This window comes from Pipistrellus kuhlii, unplaced genomic scaffold (genome assembly GCF_014108245.1).
Source record: "Pipistrellus kuhlii isolate mPipKuh1 unplaced genomic scaffold, mPipKuh1.p scaffold_m20_p_2, whole genome shotgun sequence".
Taxonomy (NCBI): Eukaryota; Metazoa; Chordata; class Mammalia; order Chiroptera; family Vespertilionidae; genus Pipistrellus; species Pipistrellus kuhlii.
The window spans coordinates 5776448-5791355 of NW_023425515.1; the positions used below are offsets into that span (position 1 = coordinate 5776448).

Consider the following 14908-nt stretch of genomic DNA (forward strand, 5'->3'; position numbering starts at 1 on the left):
GGGGGGGGGGGCGGGAATCAGTGTCTTATTAAAGTTGGAAAGAAAGAAAAAAAAAGCCAGCAAAGTGTAGCTTCTGGAAGGGGGACAATTTAATACGATAAAGGGTTAATCCTTTCAAAGGTTCAGAAATACTTTTAGGGAATTAATGCCCAGGATCTAATGGCATATTGATGACTATGATGCATGTGGTTCTGTAAAAGCTTTTAGACCCTGGCTCTGTTTCAAAGGCACAGATTCAAGATGACTCCTGATCTTTCTCCATGAGGAAGAATCCTTTGTTCCTCTGGGAACATTTGCACTGATCACAAAAATGTCTACCTGACCATCGAGCTCTGCTCATAGCCCGGCAAGGCCCTGGCTGGCAGGCCTCCTTGCTGTATCCTGGCTGTGATTGGAGGCAAAGGGGCCTCTGGAATGACCCAACTTTGAGAGAAAAGCTGGTCGGCCTGGAAGGCCAGAGTTCAAAGGCGGGCTCCTTTGCTTGTTCTCTGTGAAATTCTTGGACAAAGCATTTAGCCTTTCTGGGTCCCAGTTTCCACATCTGGAAAATGGAAATACTAGTCTGTCTTGCTGAGTTGGTGTGAGGATAGTGGCATGCATATAAAGTGTTTTGTTTGTTGAAAGTGCTCAGCAAAGGGAGCTATTATTAAGGAGTAGCCAGGAAGTGTGAAGACATTTATGGTGTCCAGATTGATAGCCTGCTTCTAGAATATTCAGTGTACCATGCCTAAGAATGAGAAATATTATTGAGGCAAAGCTGACACTTTGTTTTTTTTTTGTTTTTTTTAATATATATATTTTTATTGATTTTGTACAGAGAGGAAGGGAGAGAGATAGAGAGCTAGAAACATCGATGAGAGAGAGTCATCGATCAGCTGTTGCACACCCCCTACTGGGGATGTGCCCGCAACCAAGGTACATGCCCTTGACCGGAATCGAACTTGGGTCCCTTTAGTCCCCAAGCCGACGCTCTATCCATTGAGCCAAACTGGTTTCGGCCAAAGCTGACACTTTGTTCTGCTTCCTTACCAGTAAGTAGACTTTTTGGTAGGAAATTCATGAGATTTTTTTCATGATTAACATTGAATTTTATTAAATGCCTTTTCTGCATCTATTGAGATGATCATATTTGTTTTTCTTTTTCTTTTTTTTGTCAGTTTATATAGTCAGTTTATTATTGCATTTCAGGTACACTTATAAGTTACACGGTGCTCAAATGATAAAATCTTGAACATTTTTTTGTAATCTTGGATATTCTTGCAAAAACTCTTTTCCTTAGACTTCTGCAATATAAATGTCCAAAGGTGTATGCAGTCTTTCTGAATTTGTCAGTACTGTGAGAAAGTTGTTGTTTTCCCACCATGAGCAGACTACTGAAAAGTTTATGACTTTGGTCTTTTTCATTCCTTTTAATTGCCAGTTTTCTTAAAAAATAAGCTTTTTATTTTAGAACAGGTTTATGTTTACAGGATTATTATAAACATAGTACAGAGGGTGAAAACAAAGATAGCACAGAGAATCCCTTATACACCCCACACCCAGTTTACATTTTATATACTATGGGACATTTGTCATAATTGGTGGATCAATGTTGATACATTATTATTAACTTCAACCTTTACATTTCTTTAGTATTTTCCTACTGTTCTTTTGGTGTCCCAGAATCCCATCTAGGACACAATATGACACTTAGTTGTCATGTCTTTTTAGGCTCTCTTTGGTTGTGATAGTTTGAGACGGTGTTTTTGATTAACATCACAGTTTTGAGGACAACTTGTCAGGTATTTTGTAGAGTGTTCCTCTATTGGAATTTATCTGATATGTTTTTCATGGTTAGACCAGGTGTAGGTTTTGGGAGGAAGACCACAGAGGTAAAGTGCCATTTTCATCACATAATCAAGAGTATATTTTATCATTATGACTGGTCATAGGGGTGTTGGCTATGCTCCTGGCAGAGGTGTGTCTGTCAGGTTTCTCCACTCCACATTATGCTTCCCTCACACACTGCCTCTGTGGATGGAGGTCGAGGTGCATAGTGCACATTTAAGGAGTGTGGTAAGCTCCTCTCCTTCCCTGTTATGAAGCGGCCACAGAGAGTGCTGGAACTGTCTGCAGAGGATTTGTCTCTCTCCCATTTATTTTTTCCAATCATTTGTTCATATAAGTATGGAACCATGGATGTTTATTTTATACTTTGGTTCATAGTTTTATGCTAATTTATTTTGTTGCTCCAATTATCCCAGGATTGGGCTAATGGGAATTCTTTCAGTTGGCTCTTATATCCTTTTGATATGCTTCTGTCATTGTGTATGTGTGTATGTTTGACATTGTTTTTTAAGCATCTCTTTCCTTTCTGGTACTACAGGAGGCTCCAGGCTCATTCTCTGTAGATCCTGCCCTATCCTAGAATCAGGCATGGTTCCTTTTATTGGAAAATTATATAAAAAACTAAGACCAGGGTGCTGGTGTGAATATTGCTGCTGGGGTGATGTTACATCTAGGTGCTCTTAGCTGACAGAGCAGGGGACATATGTGTGTATGTTAACTTGTGCCTACACACATATCTATAAATGCTTCTATATGTAGCCATCTATAAACTAAACAAGTTCATACTGACATTTCCATCTCTAATCTATCATCACAAGGATTATCCCAGCCTCATCCCTTTGCTTATGTGTAACTCCAACAGTGAAACACCTGGCTCCCACCATCTTCCATCCACTTGTTCAATTCCAGTATCCATGCCCAGTAGTGTCAGAGTTGTTAACACACACCTCTGGAAAACTACTTTGTCAACTAGAGCACAGTGTTTAAGTTCAGTTCCTTTTGCTATTACTCTTGCAGACTTCACTCATTTCCAAAGTGGCTTAGGTCAGCACCTTATTTTTCACACCTCAGGGAGGTTGTTTTGTACATTTGTAACATGTTGAATTCCACATTTCATCTTGAGATTCCCATAACATCCTAAATGACCTTTTAAGAAGTTGGATAATCTAATGTTTACTTTTGTGCTATACAGTCTACGGCTTTTGAGAAATGCTTACTATCTTGTACTCATCATTACAGTATGATACAGAATAGTTTCACTGCCCTAAAACCCCCCTGGGCTCCATCCTTAAGCCCCTTCCCTGAGCCTCAGGTATCCACTGACTTATTTGCTATCTACAGTTTTGTCTCTTCCAGAATGTCATACAGCTGGAGTCAGTCATATAGTATGTAGCTTTTTCAGATTGGCTTTTTTTAAGTAGCAATATCTATTTAAGATCCATCTATATTTTTGTGTTGTTGGTTTTTGTTGTTGTTGTTGTTTTGTATGTGTGTGTCTTGATAGCTGCTTTTTATTGCTGAGTAATATTTCATTGTGCAAATGTACCACAGTTGTTTATCCACTCACTTATTGAATGATGTCTTGGTTGCTTCCAGTTTTTGGCAGCTATGAATAAAGTTGCTATAAACATTTGTGTGGGGGGTTTTGTTTGGGTATTAAGTTTTCAACCCATTTTAGAAAATACCAGGGAGTACAATTGCTGGATTATATGGTAAGACTATGTTTAGTTTTTAAGGAACTTCCAAAGTGGCTACACCATTTTCCATTCCCACTAGAAATGAATGAGAGTGAGTCCCTCCTGCTCTGAGTTCTTGCCAGCATTGAGTATTTTCATTTTTAAAAAAATTTAACAAATCTAATAGGTGAATAATTGTATCTCATTTTAATTTTCAATTCCCTAACTTCCTAATTTTTTTTCATTTGCTGAGTCAGCTTTGAAGACTGACTCTCTTTTATCTTTTTTAAGTAAACTTTTTCCTTTTCAAATGATTTGCTCTGAGTCTTCCCTTGACAGTATAAGCACTGATTTGTGATCAGCATCTTATTAAGTTGAGTTGTTTTTCAGATCTACATTTTAATACTAATTGTGATGACACTTTTTTTTTTTTATGTACAAGCCCGTGGGGGTGGGAGAGAGAAAAAGGGGAGGGAACATCAATGGAGAGCGGGAGAGAAAAATATTAATCAGTTGCCTTCTCTTAACTCTCTAACTAGGGATCGGTCAAACCCTCAACCCAGGTATGTGCCCCAACAGGGAATTGAACCAGCAACCTTTTGGTGCACAGGAAGGTCAGAGGGAGGCAGGGATGCTCAGCCAAATGAGCCACTCTGGCCCAGTAATGACCCATTTTTAGTGCAGGTTGCTTTGATATAATTTACATGGAAATCTCCCAGCACCACATGGATGTTTTGGGAAAATACGTTAATTATCTAGATGTTAGGAAGTTATTCCAATAATAATATAATTCCAGATTTCAACATGTCCTCACTCCTCTGAGTAGTCCTTGGCAATCTGTTATCTTTCAGATAAAGCCCAAGTAAGCAAGACCTCTCCCACGTGTTCTAGGTCTTCTGGTGTTGACCTGCAAACACAAGCTCAACCTGCCACCTCTCTTCTTATGTAGTATATGTTCCACCATTTGGGGCTGAGCCCCTGACCTGGTTCTTGCTTTCCATCCATTAGTACTTTCTCTTCTCAGACTCTGCGTACTAATTCTGCTACAAGGTCTGGCACAAACTCACCTGGTCTGGCAATGCAGCTTTCCCTATCTACTCAGGAGGAAGCAGTGCCCCCTTTTGAATATTGCAAATCATTATTTATTACCCTATTGAGGCAGAGGGGTCTTTTGCTCTCTGGTGTTCTCCATACACTGCCCTGAGTACACTATTCGCTCCTTGTGTGAGCCAACAGTGTACTCAGGGCAGTGTATGGAGAACAGTCTCTTCAGTGTGGCTGATTGCACCTCCCCTCTCTCATTTCTTCTGGAGTCTCACCCAATCTCTGTTTTGGTGACTTCAGTCTTAGACCTTTCACATCAACCTTTGACTAATTTGTTTTGTTGTCAACAAATATCTCAGGTGTAACAGGTCCAAAACTGAACTTGTGAGCTTCCACCAATGTTTTTTCATTGGAACATTTGCTGCTATTTGGACTTTATTTTAGGGCTCAATATGTGTTTTTTTTTTTAAATTATAATAAATCTTTATTGTTCAGATTATTACAGGTGTTCCTCTTTTTTTCATCCCATAGCTCCCCTCCATCTGATTTCCCTCCTTCCCCATGGCCCGCCCCCCCACCACCACTGTCTTCATCCATAGGTGTAAGAGTTTTGTCCAATCTCTTCCCGCACCCCTCAGACCCCCTTTTCTCTGAGAATTGTCTGTCCCCTCCCTTTCTATGTCCCTGATTCTATTACATTCACCAGTCCATTCTGTTCTTCAGATTTTTTATTCACTTGATTTTTAGATTCACTTGTTAGTAGATAAAAATTATGAACAAAAAGACATCAATTTTTATCTTTATTTTTTTCTTCTTCTACCTCTTCTTAAAGAATACACTTCAGAATTTCATATAATCCTGGTTTGGTGATGAATAATAGAATAATAGAATAATGAATAATAGAATAATAGAATAGAATAATCTTGATTGTAGGTTCTTGCTGTTCATCACTTTGAATATTTCCTGCCACTCCCTTCTGGCCTGCATAGTTTCTGTTGAGAAATCAGCTGACAGTCGTATGGATACTCCCTTGTAGGTAACTGTTTTTCTCTTGCTGCTTTCAAGATTCTCTCTTTTGTCTTTTGCCCTTGGCATTTTAATTGTGATGTGTCTTGATGTGGTCCTCTTTGTATTCCTCTTGTTTGGGGTTCTGTGCGCTTCCTGAACTTGTAGGTCTATTTCTTTCACCAGGTAGGGAAAGTTTTTTGTCACTATTTCTTCAAATAGGTCTTTAATATCCTGTTCTCTCTCTTCTTCTGGCACCCCAAAAATCTTGATGTTGGTATGCTTAAAGCTGTCCCAGAGGCTCCTTACACTATCCTCAGACTTTTGGATTCTTCTTTCTTTCTGCCTATCTAGTTGGGTGATTTTTGCTTCCTCATATTCCAGATCTTTGATTTGACTCTTGGGGTATGTTGATATACAGTTGAGAAATATATATAGAAATAAAGTTTCTATATATTCTTTATTTCAGACAATGTATGCTTAATTTCTGACTAGTCCTTTTCCATTTTTTTGGCATTCTTATTAAGGTCCTTGAAAGTCTCACTTAGTTCTTTAGAGGTCTCTTCAAGTTTCTCAGCGGTTTTTAGAAGATTCTTGAGTAATTTTATAAATGTGGTTCTGAACTCTGTGTTGTCCAGTAGTTTACTTTCCTCCATCTCTCCCATTCGTGACATGCTTCTGGGTCTCTGCATTTTGGCTGCCACCCTGTGTTGATGGAGTGGCTTTGTGTCCAGTAGCTCAGCTTCCCCAGTCACCCAAGGTGGTTGCTTTTGGTACATCCCTTTCTGGGTTGAGTGCAAAGTCTTGGTGTAGTTAAGCTTTGATTGCTGTTGGTACACTGGGAGGAATTGACCTCCAGGCCAATTGGCTGTGAGGACCTGCTGTATCTGTAATGGAAGAACTGCTACACTGCAGAAATGCTTATGGTGCAGGCCTTATTTCAGTGGGGCTTTGGTGCTCACTGAGTCTACCTCCTGAATGTGTCACTTGTGGATGAGAGGAGTTGAAATCTGGTGTCTCACACTGACCACTAGGTACACTGGCTTCTGGATCTCCAATGGGTGCAGCTCAGCTACTGTCTGAGGCCACCCACGCAGGAGCTACAGCAAGAACCACAGTCCTCTCCTCTCTGCTTGGAGCTTGGAGGCTTTGGAGCTGTCAGCACCAGGTTACAAGTTTGCTAGGTTAAGCTGCAATAGAGAAGGCCATTCATATGCAAAAGTCGCTGCTTGGAGCTTGGGTGTGTTTGTAGATTGTGTAGGGCTGAGTCTTACGTAGTGGCAAACAGAGAGGCTGGCAGTAAGCCATCTTGACTGCATCCTTGCATCTCACACCCCAGTACAGCAAACAATTATTCTTGTGCGCAGCTCTGCAAGCAAGCCACCCTCACTCTCCGACCCGATGGCAGACAGTCCAGCTTCTCCCCAGAAACTGGATTTCTGAGAGATTGGGAGCTTGTCTCTTTTCAGGTTGAAGAAAGCAGTGCCCACCACTAGCTGGGATCCGCCACCTGCCAGTTTTCCATGCGTGTGAGCACGTGCGCGTCTGTACCTCAATTTTTCAGCGTTTCTGCCTTGAGTGCTTTTTTTCTCTTTCCGTCTAGTTGTAGAACTTCCACTCAGCCAGCTTTCCCGTGGTTCTGGGTGATAAACATTTTGTCTTTTAGCTGTAGTTTTGAAATTGTTGGACATGGCAGCAGTTTATATGTTTACCTATGCCACCATCTTGGATATCCTCTCAATATGTTAAATATGCCGAAACCGTTTTGGCTCAGTGGATAGAGCATCGGCCTATGGACCAAAAGGTCCCGGGTTCGATTCTGTCAAGGGCATGTACCTTGGTTGCGGGCACATCCCCAGTAGGGGGTGTGCAAGAGGCAGCTGATCAATGATTTTCTCTCATCAATGTTTCTAACTCTATCCCTCTCTTCCTCTCTGTAAAAAATCAATAAAATATATTTTAAAAATATGTTAAATATATATAATAATAATTTTAAAAATAATTTAAGCAGAGTTAGAAATTATTCTTTTAAATATATCAGCAGTAAAGGCATGCAGAAATACAATGATTACAAAATTTATTACTGTATGTAAATCTTAAAAAAATATATGCACATAGTTTTTTAAAATCTCACCTGAGGATATTTTTTCTATTGATTTGTTTAGAGAGTGGAGGGGAGTAGGGAGTGGTGGCAGGGAGAGGGAGAGAGAGGTGAGAGAGACACATCAACTGGTTGCCTCCACATGCACCTGGATCAGGGCCAGAGATGAAGCCTGAATCTGAGGTATGTGCCTTTGACCGGGAATCAAACCTGTGACCCTTTGGTCTGAGAGCTGATGCTCCAACCACTGAGAAAAACCGGCCAAGGCTATATGCATGTAGTTTTAATGAATTTCTCTAGCACCATTCCACTTGTAGGGTACAGTGATTTTACAGAAGCTTACCCCTGTACCTCCTGGGGCACAACAGACCAGCCAGCAGGTGAGGCTTTGCACTTTGAGCCATTAGTTATTAGGTTGAATGACTTAGTAGAAGGTTCTAAGAAGATTTGGACCTCAAGTTCAGCTTGAGCTCCTGTTTAGATTAAACTATAATAATGATTCTGTCTTATGTTGAGCTTCCCACAGCCTGGTCTGGGACCCAGTCAGTTGCTGCCAGTGCTGCCCCAGACATTTAAAGGCACCTTGCTTTCCGGTCAGAACTCTGTATTTCAGGCCCTTTGCTTTCTCCTGTATCAAGTCATAGAAATAGCTACTTGGCAAGTAAGGTTTTTCTTCTTGTGGAAAGCAGTGTTAGAGGCTAAAATCTTGACTTTAGGCTATTTATGAGTGTGGTGGCCACTTTTAGTGAGAACTGGAGACAGCTTTTATGACTATGAGTTCACAGTGAATTCCTTTTAATTCAATTAAATTGTTATTAGGTCCATTAACAATTCCTATTCTAATATTAAAAAAACACACCTGAATTTGTACTTTTCTACAATATAGTTATTGAACCTTTGGCCAGAAATTAATTCTGTGTCCTCTCTTTTTATAATCCTCATATGTTTTATTAACTATCATCTAGTTACTTTGCTGGTGAATGTTTACTAGGCAGTTTACAAAAGGAACATAAGTACAGACAAATGTGAGAAGCGCCAAACTGAGTGTTAATGAATAATGTATTCCTGTCATTCTTGGACCCATCTTGTTGGCATAGTTTGAGAAGGCTTATAATAAGGAGTTTGGCAAGGAATCACAGAGATCTAACTCTCACATCATCATTTTGTGACTGGAGGGAGATGAGTTTCTGGAGGGCTTTTAGGTACCAGAAACTTTAGAAATATTCAGGCATTTTGGTTAAAAATTCTCTTCTTTAGAATTTATCTTCAGGAAGTAATTAGATAACCACTAATTTTATGTACAGAAAATGTTCACTACATCATGAGTTCAAATCATTAACAATTGGAGGCAGCCCAAATGCCCAGTAGTAAAGGATTCAGTAAATTAGATACTGTACTTTCACAGCACAATCGATTATTAGGAAGCTATTAGTGTTTGCAGAAGTGATTCATTAGGTGAAAAAATCTGCCAGCATACGAGGCCAAAGTACACATAAAAACAATCTATATGAAATAAGATACAGCTCTGTGTGTGTGTGTGCCTGTGCATGCGGGTATGTATGTATGTTTTTGTGTATTTTAAAGGTACAATGAAAGGTCTGCTTCTGCGAGCTGGTATCTGCTTGTATTTTTTTATACATACTGATAAGTTTCCTAAATTTTCTTAAATGAACATATGTACATCACTTTTATATTCATAGGAGAAACAACATATTTTTCTTTTAACTAGAGAAGAATTATGTGAAAAGTAGTCTGATCTTTGATATATAGAAACATTTTTCTAACCATAAAAGCAATGTAAGCAATTTCAAATAATAGGCAAGTTTGATTTTCAGAGAAAATTTATTTGAATATCAATAAACATTAGTAATAGGCTAAAAAGCTGTTATGGACATTTTTTATAAATATACAAATCTGTATATGTTAAATTGTTTTGAAAGCACATGTGACCTATCTCATTTTGTTTTTAAAATATATAAATTTTATAATAAGAAACTGCTAGAAGAAAATACTGCTGTCAGTGCTTCTGTCTGGACATTGGAGGTTCTTTTAAATATATTTCTTGCACTTTTCAAACTTTATACACCAGTGGTTGGCATGTATTTTACAATCACAGGATACACACTCATCATAAAGAGTAGGGACTGAGAACAATAGAAGACCCCGAATAGCCAAGCAATCCTGAGAAAAAAGAGTAAAGTAGGAGGGATCTCAATACCAGATTTCAAGCTGTATTGCAAAGCAACTGTTCTCAAAACAGCCTGGTACTGGCACAAGAACAGACATATAGATCAATGGAATAGAATAGAGAATCCAGATATCAACCCAAATCACTATGCACAATTAATATCTGACAAAAGAGGCACGAACATACAATGGAGTCAAGACAATCTCTTTAATAAATGGTGTTGGGAAAATTGGACAGATACATACAAAAGAATGAAACCAGATGACCAACTTACACCCAGACACAAAAATAAACTCAAAATGGATACAGGACTTAAACATAAGATGGGAAACCATAAAAATACTAGAGGCACCCACAGGCAGCAAAATCTCAGACATATGCCAAAAGAACTTCTTCACTGATACTGCCCCTAGGGCAATGGAAGCTAAAGAGAAAATAAATAAATGGGACTACATCAAAATAAAAAGCTTTTTTACAGCAAAAGAAACCATCAACAAAACAACAAGAAAGCCCACTGTATGGGAGAACATATTTGCAAATGTTATCACTGATAAAGGTTTAATCTCCAACATCTACAGACAGCTTATACAACTTAATAAAAGGAAGAAAAATGACCCAATTAAAAAATGGGCAATGGATCTAAATAGAATCTTCTCAAAAGAAGATGGACGGAAGGCCAAGAGGCACACGAAAACATGCTCAAAGTCACTAATTATCCAAGAGATGCAAATCAAAACAATAATGCGGTATCATCTCACACCTGTCAGAATGGCCAACATCAACAAATCAACAGACGACAAGTGTTGGCGAGGTTGCGGAGAAAAAAGAACCCTCGTGCACTGCTGGTGGGAATGAGGACTGGTGCAACCACTGTGGAAAGCTTCCTCAAAAAACTGAAAATGGAACTCCCATTTGACCCAGTAATCCCACTCTTAGGCATATATCCCAAGAAACTAGAAACACTAATCAGAAAGGATATATGCACCCCTATGTTCATAGTAGCACAATGTACAATAGCTAGGATTTGGAAACAGCCTAGGTGCCCATCAGCAGATGATTGGATCCAAAAACTATGGTACATCTACACAATGGAATACTATGCTGCCATAGAAAAGAAGAAATTCTCATTTGCAGCAACTTGGATGGAATTGGAGAGCATCATGCTGAGTGAAATAAGCCAGTCAATGAAAGAGAAATACCACATGACCTCACTCATTTATGGATGATAAAGAACATTATAAACTATAGAACCAAAAGATAGATATAGAGACAGTAGTAAAGCAACAAGCAGACTGTCAAATTACAGTGGGGAGGGTAGGGAGATCTGGGGTAGATAAGAGATCAACCGAAGGGCTTGTATACATGTGTATAAGTACAACCAATGGACACAAAACTCTGGGGAGGGAGGGCATGTATGGGGGCGGGGCAATGGTATATGTACACAGATAATAATTTAATTAAAAAAAAAAAGAGTAGGGACTGAGCACCTGGCCTCTTATCCTTGCCAGGGCCTGGCACTGGTTGACAACCTGCCCATGGGAGGTCCCAAGAAGGCACATGCAGAGCTAATTATCTATCACTGATTGAAAAAACTCTTATTCAGGGAGTTGTCTAGAAAGTCTAGTAGATGTATTTTAAGTAGCTTCAATCCCCTGGTGAGAGGCCAAACAGATTTCCCTTGTCTGATTCTGCTCACGAAGAGACCCACTCAGAAAACTAAGAATATAATATAGTAAGTATTAATATTTTAATTTAATAAGTCCATGTGTGTGATGACATAAAAATTACTTTATAAGTTATTGGAAGTTGATAGTGCATTAAGTTCAATATTATTCAAAAGGATTGTAACATGGATGTGCATATCTGTATTCACACACGTGGAGTATAATAAATCTTCAATAGCAAATGAAACAAACAAATAATGCTGAGCTTCTGAGCAGAGGAAACTCGCACTAAGGAGTGCAGGAAGATGAAGAGTCTGCTGCCCCAGGGTAGAGAGCACAGGCATGCCACAAAGGACAAAGCCAGGCCCAGGTCAGGTGAGGGGCTCTCAGAGTCTGCATTCATTGGCCTTGATGACCACATCTCCACTACGTATTGGCCTTATCCAACATAGTATTTTTTGAGGTGGAGGAGTAAAGAAGTTCTACTGCCGGGCTGCCTCATTTCTTTTCTGCTGAGACCATCACCAAGAGTATAATTACTTCAAAACAGTAATTGCATTGATGGGTTCTGTGGTAGGAATGAAGTTGAATCAGCTTTGCCTATCCTCCCCCTGCAGAAGCTCTTTTAAATTCTAATTATCCCAAACTTCTAGTTGGCACTGCAGAACTCTGAATCCACTCTGTTGCAGTAGGTGAGTTAATGAGACACTTGGTCTTCCAAATCTGGAGAAATTTGGAATCAAAGCTGTCTTTCTTGTGACATCAGATTTTTGCTATGGCCTGTTTAGTTTTAGGTAAAAACAGTGATATTTGTTCTTCCCTTATTGATATATGTCAAGAATCAGTTGGGCCATATTTGTATGTATGTTTTTAATGGTACATGGGACTTGTTTGAATCAGGAATGGTAAGACCAGCAGATAAGGAAAGAACTGTCATAAAGAAAGAAGTTGAGCATATGGGTCCCTAGAAATAAAAGGCATACTATGCCATGCACAACTGCACAGCGAAGCACCAGGATTGGTTAGGAGCCAGAGGAGGCTAGGTATGAGATTGATTATGGTTTCCATGGGAAGGAATGGGTAAGACAAGGTCAGCAGGCTCAGGAAGGGCTGATTTGATTGTCTAGCACAGCGCTAGCAGTTGCGATCCACAGGTTGAGAACTGCTGCTGTAGAGCCTAAGACCATCGGAAAACACATATTTACATTATGATTCACTAATAGTAGCAAAATTACGGTTATGAAGTAGCAATGAAAATAATTTTATGGTTGGGGGTCACCACAACATGAGGAACTGTATTAAAGGGTCGAGGCACTAGAAAGATTGAGAACCACTGGTCTAGCAGATTCTGGAATGAGAGGGGCTGTCCCTGATCATCTGGTACCTAACCCTGAGTAGGGGTTGGGTTTGGCATAGTATGAGGACCCATAGCAGAGGGGTGGGATATGGGCTCTGATTGTTGGGTTTGCATGTGAAAGGTACTCTGAGGCATTATTTATCCTATCTCTAGGAATAGGCTAACACTAGGAGGGCAGACTTCCAGGATCAGCAAGGCCCAGATATCAAAGCATAACCATAACAGAAAATGTGAAGCATGGTTCGTGGTTTATGGCCTTTCTAAAATGGGAGTAGTACTTAGGTAAACAGATCTTGCAGGACCAGATAATTAATAAGGGACAGTGACTAGACTATAGGCTAACAAGAGTGTGCATTAAATTATTGGCACAGATTCAGATTGCTAGCCCCCCAAAATGTCTTATTTTCCCCATCACAATTTATTTATACATTTATCTGTTGATGGGCATTTAGTTTATTTCCACATTTTGTCTATTGTGAATACTGTTGCTATGAACAAGTATCTGATTCACTGTCTTCATTTATTTTGGATATATACCTGGACATTGTTAGGCAGTTCCTAGTTTAGTACACCAGTTTTGTCTGGTGTAAATATGGCTCTTCTGCTGAGGTGACACTCTTCCAAGAGCTCATCCCTGTGGCCCCTGTGCCATAAAGTTCCCTGGTCTGGTTGTTGGGAGTGAACATATTTCTAGAGCTGTGGGAGCTACAATGCCTGTTTTCCTTTTTTTTCTGTTGGCTCTTTCTGGTGGCAGGTAGCTTACTCACTCACATGTGCTAATTGGTGTCCAGGTGAAGACTGAAGTGAACTACCTCCCTGGGGAAGGGGGGGGGGGCCTCCCCCACCCAGGTCTCTGTAACACTTTTCTGTGTGGCCCTCTCCTTTCTGGTACTTGGTCTTGCTCATTTTAGTCTTGGTGAATCACAACCTTGTTTCTTTCTCTCAGTACTTACTTTATCTCCCCACCTCTTCCCTCACCACCGTGGCCTCGAAACTCTCACCAAATTTCAGACTAGGCAATCAGGATGCATCACTTTAGTTCTTTCCCTCAGGGGTCATTTTCCTATGATGCTGCCTGTTGTCCCATGTCTGAACTCCCTCTCAGGTCTGTTTTTTGTTTTGTTTTGTTTTGTTTTAAAAAATTTGAAGTGGGATAGTCGATTCCTTTTCTTCTGTCATGGATAGAAGTGGATATCCTCCTTTGACAGTTTCTGACACCCCCATCCTCTTCAATCCTCATTGGACTGAGGTCTTTGGGCTACCTAAAGGAGTCTCTGGTTTTGTTGTTTACCTGTCATTGAAGTTTGTACAGGTAGGCCTCCTTCATCCGGTTAGGGTTTAGGGAAATCTGGGTCTCTGAGTATTCATTTATCGGTATCTTTTAAGTTCCAGACTCAGTTTAGACTCTAACCACTTTTTATAGAATTCTTTCTCTGGAAAACTGCCTTGACTTTTCAAATAACTGTTTTATGATTATGTTTTAAAAATAAATTACTTTGGTTTGATGAAATTTGATGTCTGAGGTAACAGAGCATTCTTTGTATTATTTTCTACATGTGATTTACAATTATAATATTTTTTAACCTGTTTACAGGTTATCTACAAGAGAGACGGTCTTCACATGGTTCCATGTAAGTAATGCTTCTTACAATGCCTTTATAGAGATTATGTCTTTAAATTGAGTGATTCTTTATACGTCAGTTAATTTTTAAAATCTTGCTTGCATATGAAGCCACGTGTCTTGTTGCCCTTCATTGTGGCCTGGTTTTATGTCACATGAGGGACCTGTTATAGGTCAGGGTGCAACAATAGAGCCTGTGATATGCACACTTTTCCTTCTAGCTTTTGCAGAAACAATGTTGAAAAAGAGGCAGTTTTTTCCTTTTATATTAACCTTTCTTCTCCAAAGTTAATGAGATCAAACTGTCCAGCACTGGACCTCATGGTGGGTTGTTAGTGTGCCTTGCCTAGACACATGCCTTTGCCCCATGCTCCGGCAGTGCCCATCACCAGGCAGTGATGAGTTTGTGCTATGGCCATGATGGC

The 14908-nt window shown here is 39.7% G+C and overlaps 1 protein-coding gene across 14 annotated transcripts in view; it reads left to right on the forward strand.

The window, feature by feature from the left end:
• The window catches only part of PCBP3 (poly(rC) binding protein 3), a 188045-nt gene that overhangs the window by 37052 nt on the left and 136085 nt on the right, over positions 1-14908 (forward strand). For 13 of the 14 annotated variants that reach the window (XM_045585304.1, XM_036445828.2, XM_045585307.1 and 10 more), the window contains exon 2: positions 14457-14493. The exons of the other annotated variant lie outside the window; for it this stretch is intronic. The gene's annotated coding sequence lies outside the window, so the exon portion shown is untranslated. The remainder of the gene's footprint in view (positions 1-14456; positions 14494-14908) is intronic. 14 annotated transcript variants of the gene reach the window in all.